Raw genomic sequence first — 17736 nt, forward strand, 5'->3', positions numbered from 1 at the left:
CCCGATATCACGGATCCTTTCTTGAGGCTGGACATGTTACTTCGCAACACGGCTAGAGCCCTTGCCGCTTGGGGACAAAGAGAGGTTGGTAATATCAAGTTGCAGATCGCCATTGCAAACATTGTTATCTTGCGGTTCGACTGCGCCATGGAAAATCGTAGGCTCACGGAGGAGGAGAGATGGCTAAGAAGAACTCTGAAGCAACTGGTACTTGGGTTGGCATCTTTAGAGAGAACCATTGCGAGACAAAGGTCTAGACTATCTTGGCTTCAAGAAGGGGATGCTAACACTCGCTTGTTTCATTTGGTGGCGAATGGGAGGCGTATGAAGAACTACATACCTTCATTGAACATGGAAGGGCGCACTATCATGGATCAGAAAGGCAAGGAGGAAGCCTTTTATAATGCCTACAAGGATTTGTTGGGCAAGGACGTTGCTAGAGAGTACACACTCGATTTGGAGGGGCTTGGAGTCGCTCATGTAGATTTATCGGAGCAAGACCGGGTGTTTACTGAAGAGGAGGTGTGGGCAGTCATTAAGGATCTTCCCTCTGATAAAGCACCGGGTCCGGATGGGTTCATTGGCTTGTTCTTTCAAAAATCTTGGGAAGTGATCAAGGAGGATCTGATGGCCGCTATTCATAAGTTGTTTCTTGGAAATGGGAGGGGTTTTGGGAGGCTTAACCAAGCCCTCATCACTCTCTTGCCGAAGTCCCCGGATGCTTCTTCTGTCTTTGATTTCCGGTCGATTAGCCTTGTGCATAGCATGCCCAAGATTGCTTCCAAGCTTCTTACTTCGAGGCTTCGACCGCGCATGGGAGACCTTGTCCAGGTGAATCAGTCAGCTTTCATAAAAGGGAGATGCTTGCACGACAATTTTCTGCTCGTGAGACAAGTGGCGAGGATGATGCACAAAAGGAAAGCTAAAGGTGTTCTGCTCAAGCTTGACATTACTAAGGCCTTTGACTCCTTGTCATGGCCGTTCCTGTTTGAAGTGTTGAGAGCCAAGGGCTTTTCGGAGCGATGGATTTCTTGGATCGCCACCATGCTTACGACGGCCAGTTCCAGAGTGATCGTAAATGGGCAAGCGGGAGATAAGTTCATGCATGCTAAAGGTTTGAGGCAAGGGGATTCGATCTCCCCCTTACTCTTTGTTATAGCCATGGATATCCTCACGCATATCATTATCAAGGCGCATGAAGCTGGAGTTATGAGTCGCATCCATGGATGTAGCCCGGTGCAGAGGCTGTCTTTATATGCCGATGATGCGGTTCTGTTCATCAAACCCACACGGCCGGACCTGGCGTTAGTCAGAGAATCTCTTACCATCTTTGGAGTTGCCTCTGGACTAAGAGTAAATTTTGCTAAATCGGCGGCAATTATGATTCGGGCAGAGCCGGAGGATGAGGATATTGTGAAATCGGCGCTGCCATGGAAGCTTGCCACCTTTCCTTGTAAGTACCTTGGATTGCAGCTAAGTATTTGGCAGTTGAAAAGATCGGAGTGGCAGCCTATGGTGGACGCGGCTCTCCACATGTTGCCAGGATGGCAAAGGGGTTTGGTGACTAGACCAGGCAGGCTGGTTCTTGTCAATCAGGTCATGAGAGCGCGGGCCACTCACCACCTTATGGTTGCGGAGGCGCCAAAATGGGCTCTTGACAAAGTGGACAAAGGATGTAGGGCCTTCTTCTGGGCCGGGACTGAGGAAATCAAGGGAGGTAAATGTGTCGTATCTTGGGCGAGAGTATGTAGGCCTAAGCTCATGGGAGGGCTGGGCGTTATTGATCTTCACAAACACGGCATTGCGCTAAGGTTGAGGTGGGAATGGCTCAGACGCACGGACCCTTCCAGGCCGTGGCAAGGGCTCTGCTTGGCTGCGGACAAATCGGCTGCGCAGGCGTTCAGTAGCTTGGTGAAATGGAGAGTTGGTGCTGGGGACAAAACCTTGTTCTGGAAGGATAGATGGATCCAGGGTGCTACCATTGCAGAGGTCGCTCCATTGGTGGCAAAGTCTGTTCGTACGCAAGTGGCCAACAGGAGACGTGTTCGAGAGGCACTTGACATGCACTCATGGATGAATGATGTGGTCGGCGACTTGTGTACGGAAGGCCTTACCCAATTTATAGGCCTTTGGGAGATCCTTGAGGAGGTGCATCTGGATGAGCAGTCCGAGGACAGTCCCATTTGGGCTTGGAATGCGTCGGGGACTTACACCGCATCCTCTGCATACAAGATGCTATGTGAGGGAGGAGTTAGATTCCACTCCTTTGGAGCTATTTGGAAGTGCTGGGGCCCTCTGGCGTGCAAAATCTTCATGTGGCTGGCGGTCCAATATCGGCTATGGACTTCCGACAGAAGAGTGAGGCATAACCTACAAGATCAAATTTCTCAATGCTTTCTTTGTGACCAAGAGGAGGACACGGTGGACCACATTTTGCTGCAATGTGTGTTCTCGAGGCAAGTTTGGTTCACTTGCATTCTTAGGATGGGGTTGCCCATGGAGCTTTGCCCAACATATGATTCTAGATTGGTGCATTGGTGGTCGGACACTAGAAAGCGTTCTCTTAAGCACTCTAGAAAGGGGTTTGATTCTTTTGTCATGCTCATCTGTTGGACGTTATGGAAACAAAGGAATGCGAGGGTGTTTGGTTCGGGCCAGATCAAGAGTGAACAAGACACGGTAGACATGATCTTCGACGAGCTGAGGATGTGGGCCACGGCAGGAGCGTTTGGAGAGCAATGTGTGATTGAGTAGTCGAGTAGTGTGTGGGTGGAGTGGTGGCTCGGTCAGGCTGGTTGTAGCCCAACCGGCACTTTGTAAACTCTTGTACATATTTTTCTCCCTTCTATAAAGCTAAGGTACGCCATTGGCGTACCCTCGAAAAAAAGACCAATAAAGAATGGGAACTCGGTGTGCGTCGACCGCCTCTGCGACCGTCCGAACAACAATACAATATCACTCACGTGCGCTTTTATAACATGGCTTGTGTCGCAAGACTGTCTAGCGCGAGACAGGTTGTGTTACGTATCGGCCAGGTCGAGGGGCGGTCGAGGAGTGTTTGTAACGTGAGCGCAACATCGGTCAACTGCAAACCCCAAGCGTGGCATGGGTCTTGTTGCAAACCCCCGAGCGCAACATGCGTCATGTTGCAAATGGTGGGTCACAGCTAAACTGATGCAAGCAACTCTCTCGGGCAGGATCCAATGGCTCTAGAGACGGCTGATCTGATCCTGCTTAATACAACATCTGCTCTCTGTAGCAACGCGGTTTTCATGGAAACATTGAGGATGAGATGATAGAAACGGACAAGGCATGAAGGTCGATTTGTGAGGTGGCGACATTAGCTATTAGTCATGCACCTCTTTGAAAAAAGAAAGTTTGCATGTTCCACAGTCTTCAACTTCAACATCTTGTTTCCTATACCTCCAAAAAAACATCTTGTTTCCTAAACACCTCCCCGATATAAAGATAGCTCCTCCCAAATAACGCTTCAGCAAGGGTACGACACGCATACCCTTGAAGGATTTGCCTCCCAAGTTGCAAGTTGCCACATCCGACCACTGAAAGGACAAATCAAGGATTTGCTCCGGAAAGGAAATTCAAAGAACTCTAGGCATTGTTTTCAAGGAGATAATGCACATATACCGTCATTACTAGGTCCAATCAATATATGTCGGCCTCAGGTTTTCATCCAAAGCTCGAGAACCAATAATCGAAGAGCACTATCGAACAGAAGCCTCCGAAGTTGATATCGTACCATAGCAAAACAGGGTCATGGTAGGCACCCAACACACTCAATGAAACATAGGCATTATCCCTTGCTGGTCACTTTGCCACCAAATAGGGCCAGCTGACAAGAAAGTCACGCTCGCAAGATCTGTGGGACACGTTTGAAGGTGTCTGATATTAAACTCTTTGTGATACGAATCTCAAAGAATGTCGTGGGGTCTAGATAACAGGAGGATACAACGTCGTCGATGCAAAGTGATTAATACACAACATATCATGAGATTCTACATCGTTGATGCAAACTGGTTAGTACAAACATAACATGACAATCCAAGATTGGAGAGCATCCAGTCGCGTTTGGTGTCAAGCCCTTGGTAGATAATGAGGACACCCTTTTGCTAAGGGTGAGCCGGCCCGCCATCTCCTGCATGTTGGGGAACATTGCATGGGAAACAAAAAAAATTCTATGCACACGCAAAATCTATCCATGCAGATGCATAGCTACGAGAGGAGAGAGTGTGTCTACATACCCTCGTAGACCGTTAAGCAGAAGCGTTCATCAACGTGGTCGATGTAGTTGAACACCTTCGCGATCCAACCGATCAAGTACCGAACGTAGGTCACCTCCACGTTCAACACACGTTCAACTCAATGACGTCCTCGCCTTCTTGATCCAGCAAGACGGGCGAAGTAGTGGATGAGTTCTGATAGCACGACGGCGTGGTGACGGTGGTGGTGAACTTGTTCCCGCAGGGCTTCGCCGTGCACTGCGGAAAAACTGGACGGAGGATGAAACTGCCGCGCACGGCTAAGAGATTGTCGTGGTTGTATGTGTATATATATAGGTGGGGAAGGGGAGGCAGCCAGGGGGGCGCCCCAAGGTGGTTGGCCTGCCCCCTTGGGTTCCTACCCTATGCCCCCCTCTTCCCTTGTTTGCACAAGGGGGAGGAGAGGGAAAGCCGGGGGAGGCCGACTGAGGGAGTCCTGGATTAGGGGGTGTCCGGATGGCCAGACTATAACCTTTGGCCGGACTCCTGGACTATGAAGATACAAGATTGAAGACTTTGTCCCGTGTCCGGATGGGACGTTCCTTGGCGTGGAAGGCAAGCTTGGCGATACGGATATGTAGATCTCCTCCCATTGTAACCGACTCTGTGTAACCCTAGCCCTCTCCGGTGTCTATATAAACCGGAGGGTTTTAGTCCGTAGGACGAACAACAATCATACCATAGGCTAGATTCTAGGGTTTAGCCTCTCTGATCTTGTGGTAGATCTACTCTTGTACTACCCATATCATCAATATTAATCAAGCAGGAGTAGGGTTTAACCTCCATCGAGAGGGCCCGAACCTGGGTAAAAACATCGTGTCCCTTGTCTCCTGTTACCATCCGCCTAGACGCACAGTTCGGGACCCCCTACCCGAGATCCGCCGGTTTTGACACCGACATTGGTGCTTTCATTGAGAGTTCCTCTGTGTTGTCATCTTTAGGCCCGATGGCTCCTCCGATCATCGACAACGATGCGGTCCAGGGTGAGACTTTCCTCCCCAGACAGATCCTCGTATTCGACGGCTTCGCACCGCGGGCCAATTCGCTTGGCCACCTGGAGCAGATCAAAAGCTACGCCCCTGGCCATCAGGTCAGATTTGGAAGTTTGAACTACATGGCTGACGTCCGCGGAGACTTGATCTTCGACGGGTTCGAGCCACAGCCGAGCGCGCCGCACTGTCACGATGGGCATGATCTAGCTCTACCGCCGAACAGTGCCCAGGAGGCCGCACCAGTGTCCGCTCCGACCCTTAGCTCAGAGCCGACTGCGCCTATCGAGGACGGGTGTTTGGACATCGCCTCGGGGGCTGCAATCTCTATGGCGATCGAGCCGAACACCAGCCTTGTCCTCTGCGAAGCCCGTGACTCCAAGGTGCCGGACTCCTCTCCGGACTCCGAACCTTCCGCGCCCCTGCCGATCGAATCCGATTGGGCGCCGATCATGGAGTTCGCCGCCGCGGACATCCTTCAACACTCGCCCTTCGGTGATATTCTGAATTCACTAAAGTCCCTCTCTTTATCAGGAGAGCCCTGGCCGGACTATGGTCAGCAAGGATGGGATGCGGATGACGAAGAAACTCAAAGCCCACCCACCACCCACTTTGTAGCCACTGTCGATGATTTAACCGACAGGCTTGACTTCGACTCCGAAGACATCGACGGTATGGACGACGATGTCGGAGACGAACAGGAACCAGCGCTTATAGGGCACTGGACAACCACCTCATCTCACGATGTATACATGGTGGACACACCTAAAAGAAACGACGACGAGGAACAAAGGGACGCAACGAGGGATCGTTCCCTCGAAAAGCAGTCAAAGCGGCGGCGTAAGCGCCGTTCCAAACCCCACCTTGACAGAGACCCAGCCATAGAGCAGGGCGAACCGGCGGACGATGAACATGCCATCGAGCAACCGTCCGAACAGGGCAACTTGGATAAACAAACCAAACAATCCGTCCCCGGTGAAGATAATAGTCCGGACGACCTCACGCCGGACAAGTTGCTCGAGCAGAAGAACCTCCACAAAAGGCTCGTCGCCACTGCACATAGCCTGAAAAAGCAGAAGCGGAAGCTCAAAACAGCGGAAGATGCACTCAGAATTAGATGGGGCAAAGTACTCAACACCGCACACAAATACGGCGACAGTCGCCACACAAAGAGCTATCCGAAGCAAAAATTACTGCCGGAATTTGATGAGGAGGCCTTAGAGCCCCCGCAATCAAAAAATAAGGAAGCCACCCGGCCGGATAAACAACCCCATGGCCAACATAAAGCGGCAAATGGCGCCGCACACAAGCCGGCACGCGATCCGCACAAGGATTCGCATCAAAAAGACGGCCCAACCAGATCTATCTACGGGCCAAGAAAGCAAGCTCTAGTAAGCAATGCAACGCAACAAGTATCCGGACATCACAGCACACCCAAATATAGGGGCACCGCACACACCCTATGTTTCACCAATGAGGTGCTGGACCATGAATTCCCAGAGGGATTCAAGCCCGTAAACATAGAGGCATACGACGGAACAACAAACCCTGGAGTCTGGATTGAGGATTATATCCTCCACATACACATGGCTAGAGGAGATGACCTCCACGCCATAAAATACTTACCCCTCAAGCTCAAAGGGCCAACCCGGCATTGGCTTATAAGCCTTCCCGAAAACACCATCGAAGTTGGGAAGAGCTCGAGGATGCTTTTCGGGAAAATTTTCAAGGGACCTATGTCCGACCTCCGGATGCAGACGATCTAAGTCATATAACTCAACAACCCGGTGAGTCAACCCGGAAACTCTGGACCAGATTTCTTACTAAAAAGAACCAGATAGTCGAATGTCCGGACGCCGAAGCCTTAGCAGCTTTCAAACACAGTGTTCGAGACGAATGGCTCGCTAGACACCTCGGCCAAGAAAAGCCAAGAACAATGGCCGCATTAACAAGCCTCATGACCCGCTTTTGCGCAGGAGAGGATAGCTGGTTGGCAAGAAGCAGTACCAGCGACCCAAGTACATCCAAAGAGAGGGATGGAAACGGGAAACCGCGACGTAGCAAGGACCAGCGCCGGACCAAGGGAAACAGCCCGAAGAGCACGGCAGTCAACGCCGGATTCAAAAGCTCTCGGCAGAATCAGAAAAAGCTGCCCTCCAAGGATAACAGGGACGAGCTATCTAACCTAAACAAAATCTTGGACAAAATATGCCAAATCCACAGTACTCCCGGGAAGCCTGCAAACCATACCCACAGAGATTGTTGGGTCTTCAAGCAATCCGGCAAACTCAACGCCGAACACAAGGGGCTCGACATACCAAGCGAGGACGATGACGAACCCCACAAGCAGAGCACCGGTGAACAAAAGAAGTTCCCACAAGAAGTTAAAACAGTAAACTCACTTCACATGACAAAAGGGAAAAACAGAGTGGCGCCTATAGAGATACGCGCCATACAGCCTGTCCCAGAGGAGTCCTGCCACTGGTTGTTAAAACCAATCACCATCGACCACCAGGATTACTCTAGAAGTATCCGGAACACAGGCTGGATTGCCTTGATATTAGATCCGATAATTGACGGACTCCACTTTACACAAGTCCTAATGGACGGTGGCAGTGGTCTAAACCTGCTATATCAGGACACAATCCGCAAAATGGGGATAAACCCAACAAAAATTCGCCATGGCAACACTTACTTTCAAGGGGTAACGCCAGGCCCGGATACCCATTGTACGGGTTCTCTCCTGTTAGAAGTTATGTTCGGCTCCCCCGACAACTTCCGTCGCGAAAATATAACCTTCCACATCGCCCCATTTACAAGTAGCTATCAAGCACTACTGGGACGCGAAGGTTTCGCCCGCTTTAACGCAATACCGATTATGCATCCCTTACGCTTAAAATGCCCGGTCCGCGAGGCATCATCTCATTAAAGGGAAATATCGAGTGTTCCTCGAGCGCGGAAGACTGTGCGGCTGCCTTGACAGCCACACACTAAACCGACTTCACTAATCAAAGCACCTAAACAGGTCGTTTAGACCCCGGACATGGCTAGACGAGTCCGGCGTAAACATACAAGGGCTTACTAGCCATATACCCCCGTACAAGGGGCTCTGCGCGTGTACAACAAGAGACAATAAAGCTTAATTTTACCCATTTTCTGAATTATACTTTGTTTATTTAATATAACATAGATTTTCGCATGATCTTTTTCAACTAAGTTCCTCCCTTTTACAGATGAACACCGTGCTACACCCGTCCAGGATATGGCACAATGGACACACAGGCGCAGACCTGCAGTAGGGACCCGCTCCAAGGTTTGTTTTCAGATTAAGACCCTGCGTAAACCTTTTTCACTGTCTCTTGTTGATACACATCCCCCGGTCTCTTGTTATACCCGAGGAGGAGGCTGGCGTCTTGGCATGTGGCCACGTTAGAATTTTGCGCGTACCTCGACACCAGGGGCTTCTTACCAAGGGCATTGTTCAGCCCGTTTTCATAAAGACCGAATACCTTAGGGAGTGTTCGGCGTCGCGAGTTTGGCCTTATATGCATCAGCTTCGAATCATGTCTTTGGTCAAATGTTGGGTTTGCCCGGCTCCTGTGTTTTGCTGCCTTACGTTCCGCTCTATCGGCTAAGGCGGCACCAGGAGAACTACTGTGATTGTGCCCCGGTTTGGCCAGGCGAGCACCTCAGTAGAGAAAGCCGAAAACTGACTATCATGATATAGCGTGAGACTGGTCAACCACTCGATGACCCGCCGGAATCTGTAGGATTCCTCCGCATTAACGAAGGGCCGTTTCCCGGCCAGGCACACACGCGCCCCAAATTCGGGTGAGCGTGGTGCCCCTAGGGGCTATATAGTAGCCCCACTGTCAAACTCGTATGGCTAAGTGAAAGTGATAAAGCATTATAGTCCGGTTGCCTAGTTCGCTGCACCATCACCTCCTTAATAGGACCAAGACGTTGGATCAAGTGTGAAAATGCGCCTTCTGCGAACACCCCCGCATTATATGCGTGGGGGCTGAAGCCGAAGACTGCCATCTTTCAGGTTATATACACATATACACTAACGGCCACACAGGAGGTATTCTAATTCTTGAAGGCACAAGTATAAAAAGCTTTTATATTCCATCGAAACATTGTTTTACAATAATACATGTCATTCGAACATAACATCCTTCGAGCACTGCGTCTCTATTAAACGAGCGCCCTGCAGAACTTCCTAAAAATAGTGCTCGGCAGGTACACGGCTCTTGTCCAAATCTTGGGATGCAACAGCAATGGCCTTCATCTCCGCCCAGTATGTCTTGACACGGGCAAGAGCCATCTGCTCACCCTCTATGCACGCTGACCTCCTCATTGCATCAATATGTGGCACCGCACCGAGGAACTGCTACACCAAGCTAAAATAACTCTTTGGCTCGGGCCTTTTCGGCCACAGATGACTCACGACATACTTCATAGCGAGTCCGGATAACCTATTCAGCTCCGCCCAGGTGGCCGAACGATCGGTTAATGGAAGTGGGCGCTCTGGAGTATGGAACTACGACCAAAAAAGCTTTTCCACTTTATGGTCCTGTTGATCGCGGAAATGTTCGGCCACGTCCGCGGCACTCGCCGCCAAGTCTAGATAAGTGTTTGCCGCACTCCACTGCCGGTCCAATGGAGCATATTTAGGATCCCCGAACTTCATATGCAACATAAAGGGCTTTCCAGCCGTAATATCTCCGGCCTAACGTAGCTCCTCCTTCATAGCTCTCATCGCAGAGCGAGTATCCTTGGCCTCGGTAGTGACCTTCTCTACGTCCTTTTTGCCACCCGATCTTCTTTTTCAAGAAGCTTGCAGCGGTCGGCAGCATTCTTCAACTTTACAGCCATCTCGGCCATTTCCTTCTTGCTTTGGCAGTGAGCAGCCTGTTCGGCTTTCAGCTCTTCAGCCGCCTTTAAGGCAGCCGCATCGCTTTTCCTGGCTTGCTCCTTGGCTCGGGCAAGTTCCGCCCGAAGGTTCTCCATGGCAGCGGCACCATCTGCATCAATCACACATCTTGTAAGGTACGGGCATCAAGCTCCTCTTACCAGGTGTCTTCAGAGAAATTAGATACCTTGTGCCTCGTCCAGCTGCTTGTTGACAAGCGCGATGTCGGCATCTGCCATGTCAAGTTGCCGCTTTAGCTCGGCCAATTCATCAGTCCGGCTAGCCACCGGACACTTCGCCACCTACATAGAAAAGGCGACATATTATACCTGGGATCATGATCCTCGGCGCGCCGTCATTTTTGACAACGCACAGAGTCTCAGGGGCTACTATCTATACAGGGCGCATCTTATATATGCGGATCTGTCAAAAGGTACATCATTTCGTGTACCTCAAAACCTGTCAGTAAACTCCTGACGGCCTCGTACAACCCGCTCTCCGCGGATGAAATCCTTCCAATCACCGTATTCATCAATGCACGGTGTTCTTCTGAGATAGACGCTCGCCCGAGCAGATCCTTCAGCTCCTCTGACCATGCACCGGACGGTGCCAGACTCGTCCGATGGCCTTTTTCGAAGGCCGGACACGGAGGGCCTTGGGGGCCATACGACTGCCTTTCGGCCCTGCCGGATTCGGAGAAACCCTCCGTGACGACACCTCAGGGTCGCCCACCTTGCAAGGCGGTACGGCAGGGGGAGGCATTCCGCTCTCCATCATCTCCGGACGAAGATCCCCTGAAGATGAGGTCTGCTGAGAAGGGCTGAGATCCAAACTACAAGGTAAAACTTCGGTTATCTTCCTCAAAAATAAAACAGGGATGTCTCTCATTTTAAAACATCCCTCTTTACTTACGGCTCGGTGGAGAGCTGATCCCCTTGGGGGCGCAATGCGACCGAGGTACCCCCCGGCGCCAGACCCTCTGACGAAGATTTCTTCCCCCTCTTTGAGACCGTGGTCTCCGGGTCTTCAGAGGCAGTCCTCTTCTTCCCCTGGTTAGAGGAATTCTCGATTCCTCCATTCCTGACAGCCTCCTTCAGGGAGGCAGTAGCTTCCTTGTTCCCCTCTTCGCCTTCTTCCAAAGGCGCAACCTCCAGCATCCTGGTTAACACGTGATCCGGCGTAGTCTCAGGGAGGGGGGCCGGACACCTGATTAGTTTTGCTTTTGCTATCCACTCCTGTTTAAGGGACAACTCTTTTAAGGGCAATTTTATGATAAATATACGGATAGCGTGTCCGGGTACAGGGCTACTTACTTGAGTATCCGGGCGATTGCAGCTCAGACCTGCGTCCTCGGACGAGTCCGGACACATTGCTTGTGATCCAAAGAACAATTTGTACATCTCCATGGGCGTCGCGCCCACAAAATGTTGAAGGGCTCGTGGTCCTTCCGGATTAAACTCCCACAGGCGGAGGGGGCGACATGTGCAGGGAAGGATGCGGCGAATCAACATAACCTGCATCACTACGGCCAGACTGATATCTCTTTCTAGGAGATCTCGAACGCGGCCCTGCAACAAGGGCACGTCCTTGGACGGCCCCCAGTTAAGCCCTTTATTAACCCATGATGCTAACTGTGGTGGGGGACCCGAGCGAAAGGCAGGTGGCGCCACCCATTTGGTGCCCCTGGGAGCTATGATATGAAACCACTCTCGTTGCCATAAGCTGAACTCCTCTTGAAAAGAGCCCTCGGGCCATGGAGCGTCAGCATTCTTGCTTATAACAGCACCTCTGCACTCTGTGTGCTGCCCCTCGATCATCTTCGGCTCTACTTTGAAGGTCTCAAGCCACAATCCGAAGTGAGGAGTAATACGGAGGAAGGCCTCGCACACGACAATGAACGATGAGCTATGGAGGATGGACTCCGGAGCTAAGTCGTGAAATTACAGCCCGTAATAAAACATGAGCCCCCTCACGAAGGGGTCTGTCGGGAAGCCTAGCCCCCGAAGGAAGTGAGACGCGAACACCACGCTCTCACCAGGCTTGGGAGTAGGAATAACCTGCCCTTGAGCAGGCAGCCTATGCGAGATTTCGCCGGTTAGATACCTGGCATCTCTTAGCTTTAGCACGTCTTCTTCCATAACGGAGGAAGGCATCCACCGGCCTTGAAGGTCGGAGCCGGACATCATCGGAGGTCCGAAGCGCCTGAATCTGGAGCTTTGGGTGTTGGAACTCAAGGTGAGAGGCGGATTCTATTGAGATTGGAAGAAAGGAGTCGAGCCTTGGTCTCTTTATAAAGAGGTTGAATACCAAGAGCCCTCCCCGTGACCATTTGGGACTCGCCTTCGATTGAGGAGACATACCAACAGACACGATTGGGTTACCCACGCCCGTATTGGTGAGAATCCCAGAATAAGGGGCCACAATCTCTGCTTTGACAAGACGTGCCAAGGAAACCGCCTCGCTAAACGCGCTGAGGTGGGACTGTAAAATGATTCGAATAAAGGCTTGGCCGCGGCGTGATGTCATGTTGCAGAATACATCAGCAGATTAGATTTGTGCAAATATTATTCTCTCTATGGTGGTATGTGGAACTTGTTTTGCAGAGCCGGACACTATCCTTGTCTTCAAAATCTTCTATGAAGTATTCGGAGGAGGAACCCGCCTTGCAATGCCGAAGAAAATCTGTGTGCCGGACTCGTCGTCATTGAAGCCTGGTTCAGGGGCTACTGAGGGAGTCCTGGATTAGGGGGTGTTCGGATGGCCGGGCTATAACCTTTGGCCGGACTCCTAGACTATGAAGATACAAGATTGAAGACTTCGTCCCATGTCCGGATGGGACATTCCTTGGCGTGGAAGGAAAGCTTGGCAATACAGATATGTAGATCTCCTCCCATTGTAACCGACTCTGTGTAACCCTAGCCCTCTCCGGTGTCTATATAAACCGAAGGGTTTTAGTCCATAGGACGAACAATAATCATACCATAGGCTAGCTTCTAGGGGTTAGCCTCTCTGATCTCGTGGTAGATCTACTCTTGTACTACCCATATCATCAATATTAATCAAGCATGAGTAGGGTTTTACCTCCATCGAGAGGGCCCGAACCTGGGTAAAAACATCGTGTCCCTTGTCTCCTGTTACCATCCGCCTAGATGCACAGTTCAGGACCCCCTACCCGAGATCCGCCGGTTTTAACACCGACACCGACTCCCCCCTTCCTTTTCTCTCCAAGACGCACGACCATATGAAGGGCACGCCGGCCCCTTGTGTGCTTCTAGGACCTTGAAGTATGTATAGAGGGGGGGGGTGATTAGACTACTTGACCAATTAAAACTTAACCTTTTCCCAATTTTAATCTTTGGCAGATTTTAACTATTTTAGCACAAGTCAAGCAATCTTCACACAATTCAAGCAAGCATGCAAAGAGTGTATGAACAGCGGAAAGTAAAGCATGCAACTTGCAAGAAAGTAAAGGGAAGGGTTTGGAGAATTCAAACACAATTGGAGACACAGATGTTTTTGTCGTGGTTCCGATAGGTGGTGCTATCGTACATCCACGTTGATAGAGACTTCAACCCACGAAGGGTAACGGTTGCGCGAGTCCACGAAGGGCTCCACCCAAGAAGGGTCCACGAAGAAGCAACCTTGTCTATCCCACCATGGCCGTCGCCCACGAAGGACTTGCCTCACTAGCGGTAGATCCTCACGAAGTAGGCGATCTCCTTGCCCTTACAAACTCCTTGGTTCAATTCCACAATCTTGTCGGAGGCTCCCAAGTGACACCTAGCCAATCTAGGAGACACCACTCTCCAAGAAGTAACAAATGGTGCGTTGATGATGAACTCCTTGCTCTTGTGCTTCAAGTGATAGTCTCCCCAACACTCAACTCTCTCTCATAGGATTTGGATCTGGTGGAAAGAATATTTGAGTGGAAAGCAACTTGGGGAAGGCTAGAGATCAAGATTCATATGGTGGAATGGAATATCTTGGCCTCAACACATGAGTAGGTGGTTCTCTCTCAGAAATGGTAAGTTGGAAGTGTAGGTTTGTTCTGATGGCTCTCTCCACGAATGAAGAGGAGGTGGAGGGGTATATATAGCCTCCACAGAAAATCTAACCGTTACTCACAATTTACCAATCTCGGTGGGACCGAATCAACAAACTCGGTCTGACTGATTCAGTAAACCTAGTGACCGTTAGTGATTTCGGAGGGACCGACATGCAACTCGGTGGGACTGATATGGTTAGGGTTAGGGCATAACGTAATCTCGGTGAGACCGATTACACAAACTCGGTGAGACGATTTTGGTAATTAGCTAACCAGAGAGTTGGTCAGGTAAACTCAGTGGGACCGATTAGCTCTTTTCGGTGAGACCGAAATGTTATGAAAGGGAAACAGAGAGTTTACATTGCAATCTCGGTGGGACCGATCGCTCACTTCGGTTAGACAGGAATGTTATGAAGGGAAACAGAGAGATTACAATCCCATCTCAATGAGACCGAGATCCCTATCGGTGAGACCGATTTGCCTAGGGTTTGTGGCAGTGGCTATGACATCTGAACTCGGTGGCGCCGGATAGAAAGAATCGGTGGGGCCGAGTTTGACTTTAGGTTTAGGTCATATGTGGATATGAGAAAGTAGTTGAGGGTTTTTGGAGCATATCACTAAGCACTTGAAGCAAGAAACTCATCAAGCAACACCTCATCCCTCCTTGATAGTATTGGCTTTTCCTATAGACTCAATGTGATCTTGGATCACTAAAATGTAAAATGCAGAGTCTTGAGCTTTTGAGTTTGAGCCAATCCTTTTATCCTTAATATTTTGAGGGATCCACTTTCATCATCCATGCCATGCCATTCATTGAGCTTTCCTGGAATATTTGTCTTGGAATAGTATTAGCTCAATGAGCTATATGTTGTTATGAATTACCAAAACCACCTAGGGATAGTTGCACTTTCAATCTCTCCCTTTTTGGTAATTGATGACAACATATAGATCAAAGCTTCGACAAAAGATAATAAGATTGAAGGAAACATTGTCGCTTTGAGAAGTATGTGATAAGCAAGAGCTCCCCCTAAATTTGTGCATAGTTTAAGATTTGCTTTGGACTGCGAATGCACAAGGAGTTAGACTCATGTGTTACTCTTCCATGTCACATACATCTTGGTGGAGCGCTCAAAATAATAAAGATTGAATACATGCACTCATCACCAAGCAAAGTGAATGATCATATAGAGATAAATGAGATAATGTCATCCAACAAGCATAAGTGTAGCTTATGATCAAACACATGATCATCAATGTCTCACACAGGCAATAACGTAGTATCTCAAGCAAGAAAAAGCAAACAAAGTTCAACCAAGAAGACAAGAGAGAACAAAAGCAAACTCTCTCTCTTTGAAGCCTATGATCTATACATTTTTCTCCCCATTTGGCAACAAGTTACCAAAAAGTTCCTAGAAAATGCATAGTACTATTTTGTCTCTCAGGCTTGGTCTTCAGTTGGTGGTGTAGAGATGGCTCCTTGGACGAAGACTTCAGTTGATGTGGATGGAGCTGAAGGAGTTGGTGCTGGAGCTGGTTGCACTGGAGCTATAGCTGGTGCAGATGAAGTGGCTCTGGCTCTGCAGCTGATCTCTGAGCTCGAGGCACTCTGGCAAATGCATCAGTAGTTGTCCTGCCCTTCCTCTCCTGCATGTCATCCTGTACCTGCTCCACAACTGACTGAATCTCAGTTACTTTGACATCTAAATCATAGAATTTTTGTTCCATGATTCTTTCCAAGCTCTCCTGGTTTTGAGTTAGAGTGGCCAACCCCTTCTCAATCCTCAGAGTTGATGCTATCAAGTAACCAAGTTGGTCCTGCTTGCTTTTCAAAAAGTACTCAGATGCCTCCTCTAGAGTTGGCATCTTGGCAGCCTTCTCCTTCTTTGCCTTCTCCTTCTTCTCTTGAGCTTGCACTGAAGATGGTTCATTTTCATTCATCACAACTTGATTGTCCTTAAAGTCTGGATAGAGAACAAAGTGTTCTTTATCCAACAGATATTTGCCTGTGCCCATCTTTGAGTTGATCAGCTCCTGAATTTGTGGGGCATACCCACAACTTCTCTTTTGGTCTGCTGTTGTCCTCTTGATGGTCTCTACCATGAGGCTCATGACCTTGAATTTCTGTGGCACATCAAATATGTGTAGTAAATTAATTGCATGGCCTCTGATCATGTTATGGTCACCTGACTTGGGCAAAAGAGTGTGCCTTAGGATCCAGTTGATCATTGGCAGCCCTGACAAAAGAAAATGGACAGACCCAAACTTGAAAGTCTCAAGTGCTTTGTCTGGGATCTCCTTGTACATATGTGCCATGGAATTCTGATCCTTTTTCTTCTTCGAGTAGACATCCAAGTCATCTTCTTTCTCCTCTGGGGCATTTATCAGATTGGCCCATTCCTCAATAGTTGATTGGTATCTCATACCTTCAGACATCCAGACTATTCTGCCATCAGGATAAAAGTGAGTTATGGAGTAGAATTGCATAACTAGCTCATCATTCCAGTTTGTGAACTTCTGTCCAACAAACTCATCAACTCCACAAGCCTTAAAGCTATCAAATACTCCTGGGTAGTGATCCTCATTTTCCTTCATGAATTTCCAGTCTACCCACCTCATGTCACAAACTATGGGCTTCTTATCCAACAACACAATCTCATAGAAGTCCTGCTGTTCCTTTGTGTGGAACCTGTAATTAACAACAGTTCTTCTTCTGATTGCATATGGATCAGACAATCTCCACTGCCTGAGCCCTGCATCTTTCCTCAGCTTCATATTCTCAGCCACTCGATGAGCATCGTTGTGGTCTGGAATCTTGGGTTTGAGCTTCCTCAGGACTTGTCCTTCATCCTCTTCCTCGGCAGCAACTTCAGGCACTGGGGCCTTGTTCTTCTCAGCAGCTGGTATGCTCCTGGTATTCCTCTTAGGTGCAGTTTTGGCTTTGGAGGCAGCTTTGGGTGCTTCTTTGGGCTTTGATGATGCAACCCCTGACCTTATAGCATCACCCATAAGCTTTTGTGCCTTGGGTGCTGGTGCAACAACCTCTTCTTCCTCCTCCTCTTCCATCATGGAAGGTTGTCCAACAACTCTAGCCATGGTCTTCTTGACCCTTTCCTTCCTCTTCTTCCCTTCTGCTGCAGCCTCTTTGGGATTAGATGTCTCTGGGACTTGAGTGGAGGCTCTGGCTTTGAACATGGGAGTCCTCTTAGCAGGCACCTTCCTATTAAGTCTAGGCTTTGTGGTCTTTGCTGAGCCATACTCCTTTTTGAGCACTACCTTCTTGGAAGCAGCCTCATCTTCAGCTGCCACATAGTCCTCATCCTCAGAGTCTGAGGTTCTCTTCCTTCTAGCTCTTGTGGCTGCTTTGGGCAAATTGCTAGCAGTGCTTCTGCTGCCATCATCTGAAGTGCTAGAGGGACTAGTGCCCTCACTCATGTGAATCTGCTCTTCTGACTTGTTCTGACTATCACTTTGGTCTAACATGCTGCAAACACTGACTGCTGACCCTGTGAA

Source organism: Triticum dicoccoides, chromosome 1B (assembly GCF_002162155.2).
Source record: "Triticum dicoccoides isolate Atlit2015 ecotype Zavitan chromosome 1B, WEW_v2.0, whole genome shotgun sequence".
Taxonomy (NCBI): Eukaryota; Viridiplantae; Streptophyta; class Magnoliopsida; order Poales; family Poaceae; genus Triticum; species Triticum dicoccoides.